Genomic DNA, 11,620 nt, shown 5'->3' with positions numbered 1-11,620 from the left:
TTTTTTTAATTTTACTTATTATTATTATCATTTTATGATACAGTTCCAAAGACCCTGGGATTTCCCTTATTCTCTCCCAGTTTCCTCCCCCCTCATTGAGTTTCCCTGCATCATTATATAGTATAGTTCTTCACACACAGCCATATGTCTGGCCCAGGCACGGTAGCCTAGCAACTGAAGTCCTCGCCTTGAACACGCCAGGAGCCCATATGGGCGCTGGTTCTAACCCCGGCAGCTCCACTTCCCATCCAGCTCCCTGCTTGTGGCCTGGGAAAGCAGAAGAGGATGGCCCAAAGCCTTGGGATCCTGTACCCGTGTGGGAGATCTGGAGGAAGTTCCTGGCTCCTGGCTCCAGATCGGCACAGAACCAGTCGTTGTGGTCACTTGGGGAATGAAGCATTGGACGGAAGATCTTCCTCTCTGTCTCTCCTCCTCTCTGTATATCTGACTTTGCAATAAAAATAAATGGATCTTAAAGAAAAAAACACAGTCATATGTCCATCATTGCAGGCATGGACAATGGCAGAGAGTCCAGCATCCTATTGGCAAGATATAGTAAACAGTTTCATTGGGAATCCATCTTTGTCTGGAAGTAAAGGTGCATACTGTATTGTATCCTCACATCTGGATATGAAAATCTCCATTACACAGTTACTATACATCCCTTTAAATGAAAAGCCACATTACAAAATCAATAACAGGAAGAAAAATAGAAATCTACAATGCCATGAAGTTAAATTACAAGCTGCTAGATATGATAGTCTCCATTATGCAGTTATTATACATCCCCTTAAATGAAGAGCCACAAACAAAATCAACAACAGAAAGAAAAAAAGAGATTAAAAACACCATGAAGTTAAATAACATGCTACAGGGCCTGGCGGCATGGCCTAGCGGCTAAAGTCCTCACCTTGAACACCCCGGGATCCCATATATGGGCACCAGTTCTAATCCCGGGCAGCTCCACTTCCCATCCAGCTCCCTGCTTGTGGCCTGGGAAAGCAGTCGAGGAAGGCCCAAAGCATTGGGATCCTGCACCCGTGTGGGAGACGTGGAAGAGGTTCCAGGTTCCCGGCTTCGGATAGGCGTAGCACCGGCCGTTGCGGCTCACTTGGGGAGTGAATCATCAGACGGAAGATCTTCCTCTCTGTCTCTCCTCCTCTCTGTATATCTGACTTTGTAATGAAAATAAATAAATCTTCCAAAAAAACCCACAAAAAAAATAACATGCTACAAATGACTAATGTATTGCTGAAGAAATGAAAAAGAAAATCAAGAACCTTCTTGAAGAAAATGATGCTATTCTATGATCTATGAGACATTGAAGAATGTAATCAGAAGTGTTTTGAAGAGGTGAAACTAACAACAACAACAATTCAAAATTCATGAGATGTAGTTTCCGCTGATCTTTATTGGTGAAATGTGTCTCCTGTAGGCAACAAATAACTGGGTTTTGTTTTTTAATCCCGTCGACTAATCTATAACATTGATTGATGAGTTTAAGCCATTTACATTCAGGGTTAATATGAATGGATTGTAATTTGGTCTTGTCATTTAGCAATGGGTTGTTCATTGATTTAGTCTTCTGTTGTCATTTTACTGGGATGTTCTTCACATTTGCCTTTGGATTTGGTGGGTGCTATTCTTTTTCTCTGTCAAGATCACATCTTTAAGTTTCCTTTGTAGGGTAGATTTGGAAGAGGCATATTCTTTTAACTTTACTGTGGAAGAATTTTATTTCATTTTCAAAGACAAAGGAAAATTTTGCTGGGTACATTATCTTGGGCTGACAATTTTTTTCTTTTAGAATCTGGAATATGTCACTCCATTCTCTTCTTGCCTGTAGAGTTTCCTGTGAGAGATCTCCTGTGAGTTTAATTGGCATTCCTTTATATGTCAACTGATTTTTTTCACGTGCACATTTAAGGATCTTTTCAGTATGTTCGATTGAAGAGAGCTTGATGATCACGTGTCTTGGTGAAGACTGCTTTTGGTAAAGGCTGTTGGGAGTTCTGTGACCCTTCTGGATCTTGTTTCCCAATATTTTCTCTATTTGAGGGAAATTTTCCTTTATTATTTCATCAAATACATTTTAAAACCAGCTGCTCTTTCTGTACCTTCTGGGACTCCCATAACTCTTATTTTTGGCCTTATAATAGTGTCTTTCAGTTCTTGAATACTTTTTTAGGCCTGATCCAGCTCTGCTTCCAGCTTTTCGCTTGTTTCCCCCGATGACAGGAAATCTCTTTTTTTTTAAAGATTTATTTATTTTTATCGCTAAGTCAGATATACAGAGAGGAGAGACAGAGAGGAAGATCTTCTGTCTGATGATTCTCTCCCCAAGTGAACTCAGCGGCCAGTGCTGCACTGATCCGGAGCCAGGAACCAGGAACCTCTTCCAGGTCTCCCACCCGGGTGCAGGATCCCAAAGCTTTGGGCCATCCTCGACTGCTTTCCCAGGCCACAAGCAGGGAGCTGGATGGGAAGTGGAGCTGCCCGGAGTTAGAACCGGCGCCCATATGGGATCCCGGGGTGTTCAAGGTGAGGACTTTAGCCACTAGGCCACGCCGCCGGGCCCAGGAAATATTTCTAATTTTGAGATTCTTTCTTCTGCCTCTTTCATTCTATTTTGGAGACTCTCCACTGTACTTTTAGTTTGCTCCACTGTATTCTTCATTTCTAATGTATTGGCTTTCTTTTGATTCATTTCCAGTGTGACATATTCCTTAAATTCCTGAATGCCTGTTTTACGTGCTTCTCGTTGATAAGAAGCTTTGTAAGAAGTGTTTTGAATTCTGTATCCCCCATTTTCTCAATTTCTTCCTCAGTTAACTCTGAGGTTGGCATAGAGTTTTGCTCCTTTGCAGGGGTGTCTTCAGTAATATTCTTTGTGCCTTTGTCTCTGCTTTTGCTCTTGGTCGTTGTACTTCTGGTTAGCAGAGTCTTCTTCTTTTTTTCTTTTTTTAAAAGATTTATTCATTTTATTACAGCCAGATATACACAGAGGAGGAGAGACAGAGAGGAAGATCTTCCGTCCGATGATTCGCTCCCCAAGTGAGCCGCAACGGGCCGGTGGTGCGCCAATCCGAAGCCAGGAACCTGGAACCTCTTCCGGGTCTCCCATGCGGGTGCAGTGTTCCAATGCATTGGGCCGTCCTCAACTGCTTTCCCAGGCCACAAGCATGGAGCTGGATGGGAAGTGGAGTTGCCGGGATTAGAACCGGCGCCCATATGGGATCCAGGGGCTTTCAAGGTGAGGACTTTAGCAGAGTCTTCTTCTTGTGGCAAGTTTTTAAGCTGTGTCACCCACAGGTCTACAGTTCAATTTTACTTATTGCAATTGGTACACAGTTCTATGTTTGCAGTCACCTGTGCCACTCCCTGCAGCGAGTTCCAAGTCTGGGTTCTTAAGTTAGATTTCCACCATGGTCTCCATAGCCCCAGCTCCTGGCTCACCACTCTCCATCTCCTGTAATCCCGTGCTGAGGCTGCACTGTTTTTTTTTACAGCCTTTTTCCCACATCCGGTTGGTGCAGGTCCCAGGATTAAGGAGACACCAGGAGTCCTATATAGCTAGGTTGTTGGTGGTGCTGATATTGCTGGAGCCTGTTGGCTGTTAGTTCTGAGCGCCACACAGACCTGTTTTGACCCATACAATGCCATAATCAGTATTTTCCTGTGGCACCAGTGCAATGCACTGAGCTCAGTGAGTTCTTGCCAAGCTCAGCACATGCGCAGTTCACTGTTATTCTTGCAGTCTTAAAATCTTTGTCAGAGCATAAGAAATGGCACCTGATGTGCCACAACTAGAGTTCTTGATCTGTTGGCTGTCTGCTCTGAGGGCTACCTGGACCTATCTTGGGTGGAACCTATAGGACGCCACGTTGTTGCAGTTCACTGAGCTAGAAATAAATTCACTCCCAGCTCAGTGCATGCACAGTACTTCCATAGCCCTTGCCTCCTTAAAGACAGTGACGCCTGATTTGGCTCTAGGGGGTGGACTGGACTGTGAAATCCACCCTGTTCCCGCACTGCCTGTCTGGGATCTGCTGCTCTGTCTCTGTTCCTGGTCAAATCAAACAGACCAGCAGGACGGGCAGTTCTTTGTCTTGGTTCACCTCCTGAGCTCCTGGTAGATGTCCCTTCCCTCCTGGTTGCTGGTGGAGTTCCAGCTGCTGGTGCAATTCAGATTGCGACTTGCTGAGTGCTGCTGGGGTATCCGTCACTGCAACATCACGCTGTTGTGTCTGCTGCTTTCCTGTGTCTGCCAGCCTCCAAGTACCCCTCTGCTGTTGTTCTGTCCTCTCCTATTTCCTGGAATGTGCCCTCTCTGCTTCACATTGGCTAATGTTTCTCTGTCTGTTTAAATGTGTCCTTACCCTATTCTGCCATCTTGATTCTCTCCACAAGTCTCTCTTTTATTAGTCTCTATCTTTTTACTTATTAATCAAAATGCCCCCTATGTTAGGATGCACTTGTCTCATCTGGGCCCTGAGGGAGGATGTGTGGAAATACAGATGTGGAGTTTGGTGGAGTTATATGGCATGGTTGGAGGCCCCTCCCCCAACCTCATCAAAGAGACAACAGTGGGAGGTGCTTTGTCTCTGCTCTCTGACGCCCTGGAACACTGCTGGAAAGGCTGGAAAGGCTGCTCTCTCTGTCTCCCGTAACCCCATCTCTTCTCTTTTAGTCTCCTGGCCCACTGCCCACTCCTGATGGGGATTTCTGTGTGTGGGGCAACACTTGATCATGGGTGTGTATATGTGTGCTTTCATTTTCTCACCCAGTAAATAAATTGTCACTTCACACACCTTACGTGTGTCAGCACTCGGCAGGCTTGCACAATTACAGAGCACCGCAGTGGCTCAGACGCTGGCCAGGTCTCCTCCAAGGATCCCTGGAACAGGGCTTGATTCCGACTGCCAAATTGTGACCCCACCTGGACCCTGGGGCAGGGTGGGCCTCGCCTGGGGCTGCCTCCCAGCTCTCCCAGCTGCTGGGCCAACAGTAAGCTCACTGCTTGGGAATCTTCCTGCAGCTGTCTGCCGAGGCCTGCATTGCAGAAAGGGTAAATCTTTGGGGGTGGCTGCAGGGGCCACCCCAGGCCCAGGCAGATGCAATTGCTGAGTACCCATTCCTTCCTTCCCCTGTTGCAGGCCCCACACGGGGCAGCCGCTTTCCTCCCAGGCAGTCCGTGTGTGTGTGTGTGTGTGTGTGTCTGCCACGTCCCTTGGGAATGTCTGAGCCCTGGACATACTTTCTTACGTGACTGCCCATTATCTCTATGAGTCACTCCAACAGTGCAGGCTGTTTCCTTCCAGACCTGGGCCTCCTTGTGGGCCTGGCCAGGTCCATTGTGCTCTCTCTGTGTGTGTGTGTCCCCCACATTCCCTCTTGCTCAGCCCCTGTAGCCTGGGGAGCACTCACTGCCTGGGAGGCAGATGTCACCAGAAACAGCCTGTTTCTGTATTTGCATGCAGCCTGTGCGTGTGTGCATGTGTAAGTGTGTATTTGTGTGTGTGTGCATGTGTGTGTGTGAGAGAGATTGGAATGACGTGACTTGAAAAACATCTCCAAGTTTTCACTGGGGTTTGCTCAAACTGTCACATACGCAAGGTACTCCAAAAATGTTAACAGAAAACAGAATTGAAAGATAAGTTTGATAAGATAAGGGCAGTACAGCCAGTTAAACCATGGCTTGTGACGCCCACGGCTCAACTCAGAGCCTGTCTTCTTCAGAGTCAGCTTCATGTTAATATTAGTACAACCTGCAAGGCAGCAGCTGATGTCTCAAGTGCTTGAGTCCCTGCCAGCCATGTGGAAAACTCAGATTGAGTTACCAGCTCCTGGCTTTGACCTAGTTCAACCCTGGCTTTTATGGGCATTTGAGGAGTGAATTAGTGGTTGGAAGATCTTGTTCTCTCTCCCTTTCTCTCTGTGGCTCTATCTTCGAAATTAATAAATGTGTGCTTTTTACAAAGATAAATTTATTTTGGTATATAAGGAATTTGAAATCCTTGCAAAAACACATCTTCAATGAGCTCCTGAAAAATGTGTTGCATGGATTGTAGATCTTTCTGTACCGGAAGAGCTTGCTTTTTCATTCTATTTTTTTTCACGAAAGTTACAACAAGCCCTTGTTTGTCCGTATAGCTGGGCAGGACAACCACAGGGCAATGTTTAGGGTTCACCCATGCTTTGCCCTCTGTAGTTCCTGTAACCTCTGCTCTCCCTGGTTCAGCCAGACGAGCTTTCCGCTTTCATTGCCTCCAGATATGGGTGAAATTCTTGGCTTTTGACGTTTAAGAGCCTGGGCCTATTTATAAACCAGCAGACTGAGGGGCCTAGAGCAAGACTTCCTTCTGTCAGACAAGAAAGCTATTCTTATGGTGGCATGGTGGGGTAACCAGAGAGGAAGTGGAGAGAATTCAGCTGCTTCTAGGTTCAGAGAGATACAGAGAGAGCACGCCTGGCCCAGTCTTTCCCTAGAGGCATGGGGAGGTGACAGAAACCCCAGCTCTGACCGGGGCCCCTGGGACAAGGCAGATTCTGCCTGCAGGAGGTCCTGACAGTCACACGCAAGGTTTCAGAAACATCTGCCCTGGGCAGCAGGTACAAGAAGGGGCTGGCGAGAGTGGTCCCTGGTCCCAGCATGCAGGGAGGAGTGCTGGAACACAGTCTGGGAAAGCTTGGGTGAGGTCGTGGTAGGGGGTGGGGGCCCTGCTGGGGAAGCCTGTACATGTGTGGCCAGCCCAGCCAGCACTGTGGCTTCAGATGCGTTCATCTTCTTACTGGAGGCAGCATTGTTGTGTGTGTGTGTGTGTGTGTTCGCTGGGGCCGTGTGGAACCCATTGAATTGGACATTGTCGGGTGTTTACTTTGGAAGGACACAGTGCTGATTATGTGCTGTGCCCTCCCTGTCGGGAGACACGTGAGCATGATGTCACCAGCCAGAGCGATGTGAGCCACCTGCTGTATGCCTCTGTCCACTGCCCAGGGTCCAGGCAGTTAGCACTCAGCTGCGGGGTCCTGGTGGGGGTGCAGGTGCTGGCTTCAGAAGCCATGCATGTCAATAGGAGAAAAGCTGCTAAATGTGGCCAGTGGCTCATAAAACTCCGTACCCGAGGAGGCTGGAGCTACAGGGCAGCCTGCGACACCTACATCCGTATCCTGATCTGATATCCAAGTGCCAGACCTTGTCCTAGCTCCTCCACTTCTGATCCCACTTCCTGCAAATGCATCCTGGGAAGCAGCAGGTGGCTCAAATATGTGGGTCCCTTCCACCCATGCTGGAGACCTTGGAGGGATTTTGGGGTTCCTGGTTTTATCTTGGCCCAGCTGTGGCTGTTGTGGGTAGTAAAAGAAACCAGTCAGGTGCTGGTGCAGTGGCGTAACAGGCTAATCCACTTTCAAGCACCAGCATCCCATATGGGCACTGGTTTGTGTTTTAGCGGCTCCATTTCCAATCCAGCTCTCTGCTTATGGCCTGAGAAAGCACTGGAGGATGGCCCAAGTCTTTGGGCCCCTGTACCTGTGTGGGAGACCTGGAAGAAGCTCCTGACTTCTAGCTTCGGATCAGCTTAGTTCTGGCCTTTTCAGCCATCTGGGGAGTGAACCAACAGAGGGGATCTTTCTCTGTCTCCTTCTCTCTGTGAATATGTCTTTCCAATTTAAAAAAAAAAAAAGGTACCAGTGGAAGGAATAGCTCTCTGTATTTCACTGTCTTGCCTTTCAAGTAGGTATTTAATAAGTAAACATTCAAGGATTAGATAGAGGTGACAGGTGGGATGTATGTGAAGAGACAGGCATGTGAGCCACTTTGGCTACCTCCAGCTTGGCCAGTGCTGAGACCCCGGCTCCAGGGTCTTACCCTGTGCTTCCAGCTCAGGGACAATCACACCCAGTCCCTCCCAACTCTCAAACCAAGTGCCACATTCACTCAAGGACAACCAACACAGCGTCAAGGTTGTCGTTCTCAGTTTGAGATGTTAGCAGGAGGTGCTGCTTCTATGCAAGCAAGTGTGACCAGCACACTCACTGAGGGTCAGTCAGAGTCAAGGACTGGGTCCTTGTGCCTTGTCTCTCCATCCTTGGCTGCATGACGGTGGTGACAGAAGGCTCCGGGGATGAGGGAACACCTGTGCTGTCTCCTAGTGGGAGAATGCCATAGAGTTAGGGGACAGACACAGTCGGAGCCCCACCTGTTTCAGGGCCCATCCAGGCCTGGCTGGTTGGTTGCATGAGCTTTGGAGGTGGGGCCCTGTTTACCATGGTTAGTGATTTGTAGCCACAGGGACATGCAGAGGGTAGATGAGTCGATGAGTCCCCATTAGGTCTGCATGAATTAGGGAAGATGGAGAAGAAGAAACAGATCAAAAGAAAAGGAAGAATTCATCATGAAGAAGGAGAGCGAGTGTGGGTAGACTTCTACCTGCTGCACGTTCTCACCAAAGTTTGATGTCAACTATGAGTGTGCAGTGCCAATTTGCATCTCCCTGAAGACAAAGGACATTTGAACTTCTTCCCCCATGCTTGTCACTGTTTGTATGGTTTAAAAAAAACTTGTTGAGCTGGTATTGTGGCTCAATAGACTAATCTTCACCCTGCTAGCACCAGCAGCCCCTCTGGATGACAGTTTGTATCCCAGTTGCTCCACTTCCAATCCAACTCCTTGCTTACGCACTGGGGAAGCAGTGGAAGATGACCCAAGTCCTTGGGACTCTGCACCCACATGGGAGACCTGAAGGAAACTCCTGGCTCCTGGCTTCAGATCAGCTCAGCTCTAGCCATTGCTGCCACTTGAGGAATAAACCAGATGATGGAAGATCTCTCTCTTACTCCATCTTTCCTTCTGTCTGTAACTTTGGTTTTCCAATTAAAAAAAGTAAATCTTTTAATTTTTAAAAAATATATAGAAGATTTATTTATTTAAAAATTATTATTATTTTTTTTTTGGAAAGGCAGAGTTACAGACAGAAGGAAAGACAAAGAGAAAGATTTTCCATCTGCGGGTTCACTTCCCAAGCAGCCACAACAGCTGAAGCTGAGCTGATCAGAAGCCAGAAACCAGGAGCCAGGATCTTCTTCCAGGTCTCCCACATGGGCCGTCCTCGACTGTTTTCCCAGGCCATAAGCAGGGAGCTGGATGGGAAGTGGGGATTCCGGCCAGGAGCAAGGCAAGGACTTTAGCCACTAGGCTACTGGGCCGGGTTCAGATTTGTTTATTTGAAAAGCAGAGTGACACAGAACAAGGGGCAGAGATCTATCTGCTAATTCACTCTCCGAGTGTCTCTGACAGCTGGGCTTGGACCAGGTGGAAACCAGGAGCCTCTTCCAGGTCTCTCACCGTTGGCAGTAGGGCCATCCTTTGCTGCTTTCTCAGGGAGCTCAGTCAGAAGTGGAACTGGAACTCCAACTGGCACTCATAGGGAAAGTTGGCTTTGCAGGTTGCAGCTTAGCCTACTGAACCAGAACATCAGCTCTTATTTTTAAATACCATTTCTCATTAACTTTGTGATGTATCCTTGTAAGTCTCCTCATGTGAGGCTGTGTAAGGTTTTTGTTCCACACCCTAATATCACCTTGCTAAAGGGAAGTAACTTGGCAAATGAAGCCTATTTTCAAGCAATTGGGCAGACCTCTTTTCAGTCCCACAGCTTTGAGTGTGTTTACTAATAAACAGACTTACTGCACATCATCCTGGGAAATTTTACCTCTCCACTTTATTTAGTAAGTCATTTTCCCCCTCTTTTGATAATACAAAGAAGTTAAGGTCAGGCAATGGGCAGGTGGAGCTAAGCAGTGATTTACTGGGGAAGGAGAGTGGGCAAAGGGCTGTTTGCTTTCCTGGTCCTCTATTTACCTGCCTGTAAAGCTGCCAAAACCTTGTCCTAGCTAGCCATACAGGCCACACAGCAGCTTCATGGAGATACTGGATGTAGTCCCCAAGCCTGGGCCTGCCCTTGTGAAGCAAGTGCCTGGCAAATATCGGGGCTCCATCCAAAAGGAGCAGACGGGGGCCATGTTGTGGTGTGGTGAATGAAGCTATGACATGGGAGGTCTATCTCCCACATCAGATGGCTGGGTTGAGTCCTGGCGGCTCCGCTCCCAATCCAGCTTCCTGCCAATGTGTCTGTGAAAGCAGCAGAGGATGGTCCAAGTGCTTTGGGCCCCCGCACGCATGTGGCAAACCCAACTGGAATTCCTTGCTCCTGGATTTTTGGCCTGGCCTAGTCTTGGTTGCTGCTGCCACTTGGGGAATGAAGCAGTGGATGGACGATCTGCATGTGTCACTCTGCTTTTCAAACTAAAAAAATGAAATAAATAAAAGTGCACCTTTTCAAAACTAAATGAAAGGTTCAGGCAGTGAGTGGGCCAAGGGCACACGATCAGCAGGCTGCTTTCTGTCCTTGTCACTGACTTCTCTTTTGACCACACCATGGGGCAGGTGGAGGTCCGCCAGGACTGGGAGACACAGAGGAGAACCTACAAGCTGCTCCTCTGGTAAGCGGTGGTGCTGGGACACACTTCCTGTGCTGGTGTTCGTGTGCCTTCCTGTCCCCGGAAGCCTCGCCCCTACCCTGGAGCAGCCTGTGACTCAGTCACTGGCCCATGCCACAGGCACCTCCGGATGGACTGAAACAGCAGTGCCAGCAGGCGTGTTAGCCCCAAGGAGGGGGCCGTTTGGAGGGCTCTGGGGGCGGGTGGAGGCCCCTTTGTCTCTGTGGGGATTAGCCTAAGGAGAGATGGACAGATGTTAGCTCACCTCACCCAGTGTGCACTCTGCCCTCCTAATTTCCACCACTTACTTGGTGTGTGTTTGTCTTAGTGTAGTTGTCAATGGCAGTCTTGCTTCATCCTGACTAGCAATGGCCTCTTATCCCTCTGTCACTCAAACCTGCCCATAGTCAGAAACAGGGTCCAGGTAGTGGCTACTCCAATATACCAAATAACACTTGGGGTGCATTATGGATACCTCCAGAAGGATGCCTGTGTAATCACAGTTTAATAGTCAAGTGTCTTCCAACTGTGGTTCCTGGACAGCTGGGTCATTGCCGGTAGGAATGGGCAGGATTTAGGAGAGACTGAGACCTGGTTTTCGAGTGACGTCACTCATTCTTTCTCTCTGTTTCTGTTGCCATCGCTTTCTGGCTCCACTCTTGCCTGCCTTGCCCTGCAGCTAGTCTTGCTGGCCTTGCCCTGCAGCCAAATCTTCCACGAGATGAGCACACCAGTCGCGGGCAGGTCATGATGCCCATCCTCACCACTGGCAAGGCCTGTGGAAAGAGAAGCTTCTGGATCCTACGAGTGGGGGATCAGGCCAGGCCCAAGGAGATTCTGCTCCTTCAGCCCAAGGTGTGTTTGGACTCTTGTTGCAGGAAACCCAAGGCTGCACAGTGTGTAATGGGAAGAGGCTCATCTTAGCCCCCAGCTCTGGAACCCGGAAACCCATTGGGTTGGCCACTGGGGGAGGGCCTTTTGGCTGTCTCCTAAGATGGCAGAGAAACAGAAGGGGGTGGTAGGGACAGAGGGATGGCAGCATGCAGAAGGGGTAAGATACAGGCGTGGCCTCATCTATGCCAACCCTGAGGACTAAGTTGCTCTTGTAAACTACAGCGTG

This window comes from Ochotona princeps, chromosome 5, assembly GCF_030435755.1.
Source record: "Ochotona princeps isolate mOchPri1 chromosome 5, mOchPri1.hap1, whole genome shotgun sequence".
Taxonomy (NCBI): Eukaryota; Metazoa; Chordata; class Mammalia; order Lagomorpha; family Ochotonidae; genus Ochotona; species Ochotona princeps.
Note: the sequence above shows the minus strand (reverse complement) of the source record.